Source organism: Henckelia pumila, chromosome 4 (genome assembly GCF_033568475.1).
Source record: "Henckelia pumila isolate YLH828 chromosome 4, ASM3356847v2, whole genome shotgun sequence".
NCBI lineage: Eukaryota > Viridiplantae > Streptophyta > Magnoliopsida > Lamiales > Gesneriaceae > Henckelia > Henckelia pumila.
In genome coordinates this window covers 8,137,835-8,151,481 of record NC_133123.1, presented here as the reverse complement: position 1 = coordinate 8,151,481, position 13,647 = coordinate 8,137,835, and the positions used below count along the sequence as shown (strand labels likewise).

The window sequence follows — 13,647 nt, the reverse complement described above, 5'->3', positions numbered from 1 at the left end:
TAAGAAGGGCAAATTAGAAAATTAACAATTGAAACTAATCTAGAAATGAGTATATTTTTTAACTTGTACAAAAAAATATTGATGTTGTTGATTATATTTGTAGTCTCTAAAATTTTTAAAAAATATTACACATAAGTATTAATTATGAAATGAAAAATGATAATAACTAAAGTGTCACTTTTATAGATATATATTATAACAAATAAATTAAGACATATTTCAATTAATATAATAATTTTTTTAGTTTAGAAAATGAATTAAATTTAACAATTAATTTACTTTGAATAAGTAAATAGACACAAAATTTAAGATAAATTTTAATTAATAACTTTTTTTAACTGAAGACATGAATTAAATGTTAACAATTAATAAAAAAATTAATTACTCTAGACTAATCTAGAAAATGAAAGGAAAAACCAAAAAATACATTGGAAATGACAAAAATATTTAATTAATATTATGTAAGATAAAGAAGGGCAAATTAGAAAATTCACAATTGGAACTCATATATTTATAATTTTATTAATTATTAATTATTAATTATTAATAATAATTAATTAATTAATTAAGTATTAATTAATTAATTAATAACTTTTTTAATTTAAGACATGAATTAAATGTTAACAATTAATAAAAAAAATTAATTACTCTAGACTAATCTAGAAAATGAAAGGACAAACCAAAAAATACATTAGAAATGATAAAAATATTTAATTAATATTATGTAAGATAAATAAGGGAAAATTAAAAAATTTACACTTGGAACTCATATATTTATAATAGTAATAGATATATATGATGGAACTTGAGACTTATTGGAAGTTACTTGTTTTTAAAAAAATGGAACTCGCATTTCAGTCAATTATTTTATATTACTACATGACCATGTCACTCTGCATATATATGTTAATATTAATAATTCGAAAATTTGATGAAACTTGAAGCCTAGAAAATAAAAGTTGTACATCTAATTGACTTGAAAACGAAGTACGGCCTCCTCAATAAATACACTAAATAGTATTACATTTCAGAGTTTCTTTTGAAAAAAAAAAGTAATAAAAAAAAATAATTGGAGGAGACATTTCAGAGTTTTCTCAAAAGTCAATAGTGTATATAAATAAAGAGAAGATACTTAAAACACCATCACTCCAATGCACACGAAACTATAGTACTAAAAAATTTTATTTTACGCAGAGAAATATGGGAGGAGCTCCTTGCTGTGACAAAGCAAATGTGAAGAAGGGGCCATGGTCGCCTGAAGATAAACCAGAAATAAGAAAAATGACCAACCTCCCATAATTTATGTTCCCTTCAAATAATGATAAAATACCAATAATCCCAGCTAAGATCCCAAATCAGAGCAGTGCCTTAAACTGTAACAAGTAAACATTCACACTCGAAGTCCTACATCTGTTACAAGAAACCAAGATAAACCTATCGGTGCCCAAATCATTTGAGTCCATCATCAGATCATATTATATATATAGTTTGTTCAATTCTATCAAACTGGTTAAACGGAGGAAGCCCCACCAAAAAAAAAAACCGTAATCAACATTCAAAGACCGATAGAATTAAAAAAAACATGTCGTAGTATAGAAATTTTGATAAAGTACCCATAAGAACAACTTCTTTAACATCATCTCTTCTCATTGTTGTGGTATACTTCTCCTTCAAACCTTCAAAAACTACAGAAACCAAACAAAAACAAGAACTGATTTCATGCACACTTAACAACATATACAATTCTAAACCACAAAAATCAGGATGGTATCTTACTACGTACCAAGGGCAGAGCATAAATTGGAGGATTGGAGATAGTGATGACCGCATCCATGGAAACTGTAACTCGAGAACAGTCTAGGGTTTAAATACAATCTTCAATCGACCAAGCACAACAAACAGATCATTTTTGAAATGCATCAAGATTTTGAGTACGTGACTCGTGGTTCATTTCCGAATGAACCAGATCACTTCCAGTGGTCAAAACTGGACGACGAAATGAGGCAAAAGGCATAGGGGAGCCATGGTTGTTTAAAGAAGGCATTCTTAAAACTATAACAAGGCCTAAGAATCCTGCAGGAAACGAGCCACGAGATCATTTTATCAGCTGAGACCCAAAGAAAATCAGTTGCACATGGCTCTGAGAAAAATTTCCAAGACAGAAATGTTGCATGTGACTTCTCTATAAAGTTCCAGTACCAGACTCTGCCCTATTCCAACTTTAAATTTCATCATTCTTCCGAAAACCATCTTATATAAACTTACATTTCATCCATTAGAATCAACAAGACTGCATTTTTTCCCAAGATCCGAATATTTCAAACAAACCATTCTTTAAGATGCAGACTCAGGAATTTATTCCAAGGGCAACTTAATGCATTTTTCAGACTAGACTTAAAATTTAGGAAACTATAAACATAGAATTTGATTATTCCCAGGCCCCAAGCTCCCCCCACCTTTTGCTGATGACAAAAGTTTATGGCTTCCAAAAGGGTAACTTAACTGTGTTAAATTTTTTCTGAACGCTTAAATTAAATTATTAAATTTAATTTATATACTATATATAAATTAATTTACCCATGTATACTCTTGTATGCATTAACTTAAAACCTAATTTCATGCTTAAATTGATGGATCTATAATCTATTGATTTTCAAATTTATTTTATTTGTTTAGATGGACAAACTCAGAAATAAATATCAAATTACAGTATATAAGTTATGCAATCTTGTTCATCCAAGCAACTCACGGAATTTGAAATCATCTCAAGTCTACCAATCCAAGCACAATTTAAGTGTAGTTTCTAATTCTATTATGATTTTGATTCGTTTTTTATTTTACGAAACAAAACATATCACGTTGAGAAAATCAATCAAGTAAAAAGAGAAAGACGTATCATCTCCCCCACCGCGGAAGACCGTAGTCAAGGTAGAATGACAATGGAACGAAATCAGACACTCGCGAAAAGAAAGTGAAGAGAGAAGGAAGCTCATGCTATATATTTTTCAACTTTAATAAAGTAATTTCATTTTGTAATTTTTGCATCTAAAGATGAAAAACGATTTTACACGTAAATTTTCTATGACAGGTTTTGAACTAGCATGAGTTTCCTTCTCCTTCACTCCCTCTTCGCAAACATCTGACTCCTTCCCACCAGCATCGCTACCATGACTATTGTCATTCTGCGATGGAGTCCATGGCACGACTATCTCCAATCGCCTGCCTTGATCTTGCTCTATGTACCGTACGTGCTCCAAAAATTTAACAAGAAGATGGATCGTACAAAACTTGACATGCATGTATGCATACAAATCGACAACAAGATTTATCATGGAAGATACAGGAGTCGCAGATATTAATTAATGTCAAACTTTTCAAGAACAGATTATGTCCAATTCAAGTACTCTCCCCTGCATAAGAAATAATTTCCGATAACAAAATTTATGAGACATACATTTCATTAACGCTAATTAGTGCAGTTCGTTGAAATTAATGCTGGGTTTATTCAAGATTGGTTATAATACAGACAAGCTATGGATTAACTAGATGCAAATTAAGACACAATTCTCACCCGAATCCATCCTTAATTAAAACGCTATCTTCTTCGTCAACTTTGGCCTCTTCTCTTTAATTTCCCTGTAAAATCAAAAAAATTCAATTTTCTTGCAGAAAAAGTACCGAAACTCTTTACAGATCAAAGAGTCCACAAAATCAAAATCAAAATCACAGTACATAAGCGGAAAAGAAGCATGCATGTATCAAGATTCAAACAAAAAACCCTGTGAATTCATAACTGAATGTAGATCACAATTCATAAACATTACATAAACAATATATAATCCAAACCTTTCAACAAAAATTTCATAGGAATGAAATTTGTATGTAATGTTTATTACGAACCAGAACCATCAAAAGGGCCGTGTTCGAAATCCCTGCACAGATCGAAGGCGGCCGGCCATTGATTTCTTCTTGCTGAATCTTTGTCCGATCTCTGCTAGCTATTTCGATCAAAATCTTGGCAGGGAGAAACGATCGAGAGTCTCAGGGGCAAAAAGGAAGAAAACCAATTTGAGAGAACGTACAAACAAGAAATATATACGTGAATCGAAGAAGATGAACAGAACAGAAGTGGGATTAATTCCCTCAAGAGATATATATATATTTATATGTCGAAAGAGACTAATAAGAGAGAGTCAACTTCTTGTTGGCTAAAAAACAAAGTTGCAATATTTATAATTAGAATTTACCTTTTAAATTATAAAATATCTCAAGTGATGTATTTTAATTTTTTTTAAAAATTGATATATAATCTGAGAGAAAGCTAGACCTATACGGTCAACTGTCAGTTTGAAATTTGAATATATGATAATTGTCTTTGGGAGGATAAATTGTGTACTGTAGATGATATATTTTAAAAATTATTGTTACTATAAAAGATAAAGAATATTTCATCGATTTGTTTTTTTTAATCTACTCAAGATCCAAGTGATATTGTAGAGCCCAAGTTAAAATTGACGAATTATTGGCGTCAAAAGCTTGAAAAAAATCTGTAACAACACTTGTGGCATTTGATGTTCCATTGTTCTTTTCAAGATTCGGTTTTATTAATTGTTTCAATTTTCAGATTTAGTGAAATGGGTCTTGATTTTCTTTATTTATTTGGGATATTCTTAGATATACATTGTTAATTAATAATTTAGTGATTGATTGTGTGCATCAGTTTTACGTACATTGATATAGAGATTTATTGAAAGATTTTATAAAATTATTATTTCATATATCAAAACTCGAAATAGAGATTTCCAAAAGTATTTATATATATATTTCATATAACAAATATCTAGACATCTATTACGTCGATAACTATCTATTTCGTATGTTAAATTGTTATATATATATATATATATATATATAAAGTTTTTTTATGGTGCCCAACACTATATGCTCACTTTATGCCCACCATGTACAATAGATGAGTTGACCGGTACAATAGATAAGTTAACTTGTACATGGTGGGCATGAAGTGGGCATATAATGTTGGGCGCCATTAAAGAATATATATATATATATATATATAAATATAACAATTTAACAGTGATAGATTCAGTATTCACAACAATATGTTTCAAGGACACCTTTTTTGTTATTGCATTTTTCGCCATCTTTCTTCTCTTTTCCTTCGCCCCTTGTTTCTTCCGGCGGAAACAACAAAAAATTTTCAACAATTTTACGATTTCGATCATAATCACAAGTCACAACAAGAAAACACACTGAGTAGCAACTAAAATTTAAATTTAGTTCCTACAATTAGCGACGGTTTATCAAAAATTATCGCTGGCACGAAATACGATGAATTTAGAGACGAAATAAAAGCATTTGTCGTCAAAATTAGCGACACTTTTCCAAGTTTTTGTCGTTAAATTTGCAACTAACGAAATTAATCGTCGCAAAAATTGAATGCGACGATTATTGTAAATGAATTCTGTAGCTATTAGAGATGGAATTCAAACGATTGAAACCGTCGTCGAAACGGTTGGTATCTGACATAATCTCTTTAGCGACTACTGTATATAACGACACATATGGAAAATAGTCGGTAAATTTAGAGACTAATAAATTAAGTAGTCGGAAATATTAGAGACGGTTAATCTTTAGGAAGTCGCAATTTGCGACGAATAAGTTCCAAATAGCCGCAATTAGCGACGATTTTTAATAGTTGTTGCTAATAGCGACGGTTTAACAAAACAATGTCGCTATTAGCAACAATTAAATTACGTAATATTATAGACGGTTAAGCATTAGACAGTCGCAATTTGCGACGAATTAGTTGCAAATTGTCTCAATTTGCGACGATTTAAAATAGTTGTCAATAATAGTGACGATTTATTGTAGTTATCAGTAATAGCGACAGTTTACAAAACAGTTGCAATTAACGACGAATTTTAAATAAATCGTCGCAACTAACGACGTTTTTATAAAACCGTCGTTATTGTTGAATATAAGTACCATTTTTTCATTTAACCCTAGCCGCCACGCAATGCACTTTCGATTTTTAACTCCGTGGTAATGAGATAATTCATTAAAATATCCCTCTAGTTTTAACCGAGTCCTAATTATGTCTTTAATATTTTTCTAGGGTCATTTATATTTGGGGTGTGCAATCGGTCAAAACCGAACCGACCGAGACGATATTTGTAAAAATCAAACCGACCGAATTTTTTTCTAACAAACCGAACCGACCGAATTTGTATATAAAACCGACTAAATCGAACCGATAAAAAAACGGTTATTTTGGTTTTCAACCGAACTAACCGATTTTTATTTGTTTTTTTAAAATTTTTAAGTTTTCTTATTTTCTTAAAAAAAATAAATAAATTTTAGGTTCTATATTTTGAAAGTATGAGATGTTTTTTTGTTGGGTGGGTTAGACTTAAAACATAGTTAGATATATGTAGTTAAAACTCAAAAATAAATAAATAATTATAGTTAACAGTTTAGGCACAATATTTATTTTTTGACAAAGCCCAAAATTTTTTAATTATATAAATGAATTTCGGTTTAACCGATAATTTTTTATAAAAACCGAAATAGTATCGATTAAACCGATTTAACCGATATTTTAAAAAAAATTAACCGATCAACCGAACAAACCGAACCGAATTTCTAATTTTTTTTGGTTTTATCGATTTTCTCGGTTTGACCGATATTTTGCTCACCCCTAATTTATATCCCAAATGTTTTGCATTTTGTCTCAAATTTATCCTTGCCGTCAAGTCTCGTGATAATTCTGTCAACCACTAACAAAAGACTTGACGGTGGGGACAGATTTGGGACACAATTCAAAACACGAGGGATATAAATCGTCTCGAAAAAACATTAAGGACATAATTGAGACTCGTTTGAAACTAGAGGAATATTTTAATGAATTATCCTCATTAAAAGAATTATCACGAGAGCTGACGTGATAATATTTGCCCGAATTAAAAGTCCAATTCCACTATATTCTACCCTAATTCCCAACTCGTTCCCTTTGCTTGTTTACTCCTCAAATTCTCTCCAATTCTCTCTATGTCATCATGAAATTCTCTCCAATTCTGGATCGCGTGAATTACCGTGAAAGAATTTCAGGCAATTCTAGGTGAGAAAAGATCGTATCCGACGACAGGTTCCTCGACTATTGTTGTCATTAATGCTAAATAACCCCACATCCTGCGGATGTTTTTTTTCGCTTTCACCGTTTTTACCGTCGGTGGTGGTGATGGTGTGCAGCGGTGCAAGAGGTGACGCGTATGTCTATGGCTCTATGATATGAAGGGTGATTTCATGGAAGCTTCTAAATCACGTTGGAGAATTCGGGTTACGGATCCGAATCCAAAATGAGTTATGGAAGACATGCCGATAGATCGGGTAATGCCCCGACATACTTATCCTACACACCGACGATCTCATCATTTTAAACGAAAAGCCGGGTGGAAAATAGTCGATAAATTTAGAGACAAATAAGTTAAGTATTCGGTAATATTAGTGAAGATTAATCTTTAGGCAGTCACAATTATGCGACAAATGAGTTCCAAATAGTCGCAATTAGCGACGATTTTTAATAGTTGTTTCTAATTGCGACAGAACAATGTCGCTATTAGCAACAATTAAATTACGTAATATTATAGACTGTTAAGCATTAGACAGTCCCAATATGCAACAAATTAGTTGCAAATCGTCGCAATTTGCGACGATTTAAAATAGTTGTCGGTAATAACGACGATTTGTTGTAGTTGTCGCTAATTAGTGACGATTTATAAAACAATCTCAATTAGCGACGAATTTTAAATAAATCATCGTAACCATCGACATTTTTATAAAGCCGTCGCTATTGTTGAATATAAATACCACTTTTTCATTTAACCCTAGCCGCCACGCAGAGCACTTTCGATTTTTAACTCCCAGGTAATTGTTCATGTGTTTTAGGCTTTGAATGATTGAATCTAGTGTTTTTTTCTATTTACCTTTTGAATAACATTTTTATATTTATTTTGTAGGATTCGTGGTTTGTAACGATGTTGCCGCCTCCCGCCGCACGTCGCTCAGCTGGTATGCAAGCATATATATGTACTTATATATATTGTTATATAAATATTTGCAATTATAAACATGTATGTAACGCAGGTAGATATATGTGTATGATATATGTATATATTTAGTGTTTATTGAAAGATTTGGTCTAAAAATGTGATTGTAGTGTGTTGGGTCTCGCCGGCCGCTTCTGCCGCCTGCCCCCACCGCCATTCGCCGTACACCTGCCGCCTTCCACCACCTCTCGCCGCTGTCGTCCACCTTCGTCGTTTGGTATATACTTATATATATATTCAAAACGATCTCCAAAGTCCAAATGTTTCTGCTATATTCGAATCTTCTCAATACGGTCATGAGTTGCATTGAAAATATCGAGTGCTTTGATCGCCCTGTCAAAGAATTCGGTAGCAAGCCTATCTGCTGGTGGCTTTAAGAGATGCCCTCTATTGTTCATAAAATGATCGAGGCAGCTAGAAAAGGCGTCTAAAAACTTGCATATCCATGAAATGGAAAGACGTTCATTAGCATCAACCATTGAAATGTCGTGAAACCAGGTAAAAACTTGCCTTTGAAATGCATCAAGATTTTGAGTACGTGAATCATGGTTCATTTCCGAATGAACCAGATCACTTCCAATAGTCAAAATTGGACTACGAAATCAGGCAAAAGGCATAGGGGAGCCATGGTTGTTTGAAGAAGGCATTCTTCAAACTATAACAAGGCCTAAGAATCCTGCAGGAATCGAGCCACGAGATCATTTTATCAGCTGAAACCCAAAGAAAATCAGTTGCACATGGCTCTGAGAAAAATTTCCAAGACAGAAATGTTGCATGTGACTTCTCTATAAAGTTCCAGTACCAGACTCTGCCCTATTCCAACTTTAAATTTCATCATTCTTTCGAAAACCATCTTATATAAACTTACATTTCATCCATTAGAATCAACAAGACAGCATTTTTTCCCAAGATCCGAATATTTCAAACAAACCATTCTTTAAGAGGCAGACTCAGGAATTTATTCCAAGGGCAACTTAATGCATTTTTTATACTAGACTTACAATTTAGGAAACTATAAACATAAAATTTGATTATTCCCCCAATTTGATGAAGATCGGCACCGCTCGTCTATCGGGGGCTATCCCAGAATCATGTCATCAAAATACCACAGATTTTTCAAAAACCAAAATGATAAATTGAACACAAGAAAATCAAAGGAAATATATAACCCAATCTAAACACATTTTCACAAGCAAAAACAAAACCTGTAAAAGAACAATCAATTCGATTCAATCATATCAAAGAATCAACAAAAAAACCCCAAAATCCCTGAATTCTTTGTTTAAAAAATTGCACAGCTCAATCTAAGACATTTTTCAGACTAGACATACAATTTAGGAAACTATAAACATAAAATTTGATTATTCCCCCAATCTGATGAAGATTGGCACCGCTCGTCTATCGGGGGCTATCCCAGAATCATGTCATCAAAATACCATAGATTTTTCAAAAACCAAAATGATAAACTTTACACAAGAAAATCAAAGGAAATATATAACCCAATCTAAAACACATTTCATAACCAAAAACAAAACCAGTAAAACAAGAATCAATTCGATTTAATCAAATTCAATTCGATGCAAGCAATGAAGCAACCCCAATTCAATCAGATCAATGAAATCAATGGAAAAACCTCAAAATCCGTGAAAATTCAAACAAAAATTTTGAATGCCCAGATCGAGAATCGTCGCAAGACCAGTTCTAGAGAACAATAACAAGAAAATTCCTAGAAATCATGCTTCATTTCATGGCCCCATAAAAAGCACAATTCAGGAAACCAACAAGTTTGTCAAATTATTTAGGAAGAAAAAAAAACCCTATGCTCAGAAAAAAATCATACCTCAATCGGTTGCTTGTGCATGACTCCTACATGTAAAATTGAAAGTTAAAAATGGTGAATTGAAATCCTCTGGAGAATAGTCCCCAAGCTCCCCACCTTTTGCTGACGACAAAAGTTTATGGCTTCCAAAAAGATCACTTAATTGTGTTAATTTTTTTTTTCTTCCTGAAATGCTTAAATTGATTCATTAATAATACAAAAAGGAAGCCATAAAAAAAAAGACAAAAAGGTGTTCTATTTAATTAATTTAAATATAAATTAATTTACCCACGTAATATTGTATGCACAGCATAATCTTAAAACCTATTTCATGCTTATTTTTAAGAAACAAAATATATCACAATGAGAAAATCAAACAAGTAAAAAGAGAAAGACGTTTCATCTCCGCCAGCACGGAAGACCGTAGCCAAGGTAGAATAACAATGAAACGGAGTCACAGATGATCGAGAGAAGAAAGTGAAGAGAGAAGGAATTTCATGCTATATATATATTTTCCAATTTTAATAAAATAATTTCATATTGTAATTTTCCATCTAAAAGTGAAAAACGATTTTATTCTATGATAAGTTTTGAATTAGCATGAGTTTCTTTCCCTTTACACTTCTCCTTTCTAACATTGTGACTCATTTCCACCATCATCGCTACCACGACTATTGTCATTCTGTGATGGCGTCCATGGAACGACTATCTCCAATGGCCTGCCTTGATCTTCCTCTACGTACGTACGTAAAGTGCACAACTCCGAAAAAGTGGATACATAAATCACCTTGCAAGGCTCGACAGTAACGAACCAGCCCGATATGCATGCGAGATTGGTGGTGGGAGCCGTACACCAGTGGCAGTCGTCGCTACGTACCTCCGTTCTCCGATAGCCCTTCCTTGCACAGATCTCCTCCGGGTCGAACTCGCCTTGGCGCTGCCTCCGCCTCTCCAATACGTACTGTCTTCATCCATCTCCTCTGCATCGTCTTTTTATGCACGAACTCTAAATATTGATCCCACGAGTTAATTCTCGAACCAATTTTCCCATCATGAGTTACGATTTTCTTGATGCTCATATTCTCCAAAGGCAGAAGGTGATTGATTTGTCGCGGGTTTTTTGAACATATCGAACAACTTCAAACTACAATTACTCCGATCTTGCAACTCCGTGATGGTGTCCGCGCGCAGGACAACTGTCGCCTGTCTTGATCCATCTTCCTCGCACCAATCTTGTGAAGTATTATGATCCAAACCGTCAAATTCTTGAAAAATCTCTGTTGTTTCCACCTAGCTAGCTAGAAGAAAGAAGAGGCCAAGGGAAAGGGAAGAAAAAGAAGGCGAAAAAATATACAATAACACGAAAGGTAACATATTGTTGTGAATATATATATAACAATTTCTCATACGAAATAAATACTATATATTTATATCTGCATTTATTTTTGAGAAAGTATCGCATTGTTGATAATTATCGAAGCCATGGCTCGATATTAATTGGTTATATGAAATATATAAATAATTTTGGAAATTAAATCTCTATAATTGGAGTTTTGATATATGAAATAATAAATTTATAAGAACAAATCTATATATTAAATTTAGATAATTAAAGAATCAAGATTCTGTGGGAATTAACTCCATGTATGTAAAACTCACGCATAAAGAAAATCAAGACCCACATGGATATATATCACTTCTTTCACTCAATCTAAAAATTTGTTACTGATGTTATTCAAGCTTTTCATTTATTACAATTTCAAACTGATCATCCCGTCTATTTTCTTCTCAAATGAAACTGATAGGGTTAGTCTATACTACATCGGGAGTGCTTCTCCCCCTATTTCAATACCATTAGATCACGTGGGACCCATATATATTTATGGAAATTGAAATATGTCTTGATGATCCAATGGTTGATATTTGACCACATCATGGGGGAAAAGTACTCCAAGTGTAGCATAGAATAATATATATATATATATATATATATATATATATGTATGTATGTCTATATGATATCTCTCTCGCCTCGGGAATAATATCCTACTTGTTTTCATCTTCTTGTTGAAAGCAGAGAGTAGGAATGACAATGGGTCGGGTATGGGTAGGATCAGTGTTTTTATAATCGGTTCTTGACCGATTTTGACCGGTTGGACCGGTTTTCCGGTTTTTGGAGTTGGTCCGGACCGGAGAACCGACCGGTTCCCGGTCGAACCGGCCGGTCCGGTCCGGTTCAAAAACATTGGGTAGGATATCGTGCCTCCATCCCCATACCCATACCCATACTCATCGGATATTTAATTTCATCTTCATCCTCATACCCGTCGGATGATCGGATATCTATACCCTACCCATATACCCATTTATTGTATATACTCCATAAAAACAATTTTTTTAAAATTTTAATTATTTGATAAAACTATAATTATTTACTAGATTTTTATATCAAAATTTTTAAGATAATAAAAAAATAAAACACCGAAGAAAATTTACAACCAAAGACTTATATAAAAAATAAAACTTCTAAAAAATAGCATTAGTTTTATATTAATAATTTTCATTATTTCATCCAATTAACATAATTCAACAAAAAAAAAATTAAATTAGCATTTATTTAATATAAATTAATATGTGTATGTATGTATATATATATATATATATATATATATATAATCGGGTATCGGGTCGGGTATGGGTAGGATACCACTACATCCTCCTCCATCCCCATTTACGAGATCCCCATACCCATTTATTTAATCGAGTCCAAAAAATGTCTCCATACCCTCCTCCGTTCGGGTCGAATATCGGGTTTTCCATCGGGTTCGGAGAAAATTGTCATCCCTAGCAGAGAGGCCTTTCTTGTTTGTTCTCTCCACTTAATTGGTTTTCTTCCTTTTGCCTCTCGGGTTTGAATCTTGATGCATTCATACTTTTTGATCATTTTATCTGTTTTTCATTCCGTTTCGTTGTTTTTTTTTATGCGGGGTTGAAAACGGTAATCGTTATCATTTTTGGAATGCCGGTTTGGGAGCCACGATGATTCTCTGCAAGGTTTATTTATCAAACAAACGTGAAAAATATAACAAATGTGGAAAAGCCCATCTAGAAAATTTAAAATTTACCGAGAAACTAGGGAAAAACAAAAACAAAAACAAAAACAAAACAAAAACAAAAGGCTTAACTAGAAAAAAATGCTTTTGCAAAAAAGATCTAAGTGCTTTTGCAAAAAATATCAATTATTATTGTAGTTTCTAAGTGTTTTTTTATTAATTTATTTCCTTATTTTAAAAAAACGTATTTCAAGAAATCAAATTGGGAACTGGAACGGCGAGGGATTAGGATTATTTAGTTCTTAGATTAAAAAACAAGTATTAATTTCCTGTAAGCTTCCGAAATCTTATTTTGTGTTTGTTTGCTTATCGATTTCTGCAGATCAAATTTGAGTGCACTCATTGTCCTTGCCTTAATTGTTGTTTCATTTGAATTGCGAAAAGTCAATGAGATATTAAGTCATTTTCACAAATTTTCATAAAACTAATTTAATTATTGATTGTTGCATTAATTATGGTCTTACTATTACTATTATTACTAAAAAATAAACATGTTTAAACCATTTTATCAAATTAGATTGGATTAATAATAATCATTACTGTTATTTAAAATATTATTATTAAAATATGTCTAATTTTTATTTTAAAT

At 32.4% G+C, this 13,647-nt stretch overlaps 2 long non-coding RNA genes across 3 annotated transcripts; both read right to left on the bottom strand.

Annotated features, from left to right (window-relative positions):
• Window positions 1-1,086: 1,086 nt before the first annotated feature.
• On the bottom strand, window positions 1,087-4,113 carry LOC140866693 (uncharacterized). Of its 2 annotated transcripts, XR_012144959.1 has the most exons (5): window positions 3,901-4,113; window positions 3,572-3,636; window positions 1,784-2,073; window positions 1,614-1,685; window positions 1,087-1,255 (listed from the first exon to the last, which is right to left on the bottom strand). It is a non-coding gene; the product is annotated as an uncharacterized lncRNA (long non-coding RNA). The 2 variants fall into 2 exon arrangements; XR_012144958.1 differs by having other exon boundaries at window positions 1,087-1,685.
• A 4,004-nt stretch (window positions 4,114-8,117) lies between these two features.
• On the bottom strand, window positions 8,118-10,263 carry LOC140867144 (uncharacterized). The gene is made up of 2 exons (XR_012145057.1): window positions 9,967-10,263; window positions 8,118-8,802 (listed from the first exon to the last, which is right to left on the bottom strand). It is a non-coding gene; the product is annotated as an uncharacterized lncRNA (long non-coding RNA).
• Window positions 10,264-13,647: the final 3,384 nt, after the last annotated feature.